Genomic DNA, 849 nt, shown 5'->3' with positions numbered 1-849 from the left:
GGATTCTCTCTCTATATAGTACCATGTCATCTGCAAATTCTGCCAGTTTTACTTGTTCCTTTCCAATTCGGATGACTTTTTTTCTTGTCTGACTACTGTGGCTAGGACTTCCAATACATGTTGAATAAAAGTGGTGAAAGTGGACACCTTTGTCTTGATCCTGACCTTAAAGAAAAAGCCTTTCACCATTGAATATGATGAAAGCTGTGAGTTTGTCATATATGGACTCCATCAGATGTGGTGGCAGCACACTCTCTATAAAGTATATGAACTCCCTGTCACTCATGTGCTCCCAAGTGACTCCCAAAGTGGCCAGTGTGTCTAGAAAAGAGATGACCTCCTTAGAACAAATTATATTAATGTGAAGAAAACAACCTTCCTTGGTTGTAAATTGGATATTCAAGAGCGGCTAATTTTTGCTCTGTCCTGCAAGTACCAATATCTTTTTTAAAAAATTATTTATTAATTTAGTTTCAAGTGCACAGTACATTGATTAGACATCTCTATAGTTCATAACACATTCCCCCCAATTGCACACTCCTTCCCCTGACCCGCCACCTAGCCAATGTTTTAGTGCTAACTGCATTCCCTATGCTGTGCTCCCCATCCCCGTGACCATCTATCAGCTACATATTGTACTTCTTTAGCCCTTCACCCCATTCTCCCAGTCCCTCAACCCTCCCTCAACCTCTGTCTGTCACCAAATTGTCCACTATATTTGTGAGTCTGTTTTTGATTAATTTGTTCTTTTTATTCCTTAGATTCTGCATATAAGTGAAATCATATAGTGTTTATCTTTCTCTGTCTGACTTAATACCTTCTAGGTCCATCAGAGTAATATCTTTTTTT

The sequence above is a fragment of the Pteropus alecto genome, unplaced genomic scaffold (assembly GCF_000325575.1).
Source record: "Pteropus alecto unplaced genomic scaffold, ASM32557v1 scaffold388, whole genome shotgun sequence".
NCBI classification, from domain to species: domain Eukaryota; kingdom Metazoa; phylum Chordata; class Mammalia; order Chiroptera; family Pteropodidae; genus Pteropus; species Pteropus alecto.
The sequence above is the reverse complement of the archived record's forward strand: the minus strand, read 5'-3'. Positions refer to the sequence as shown.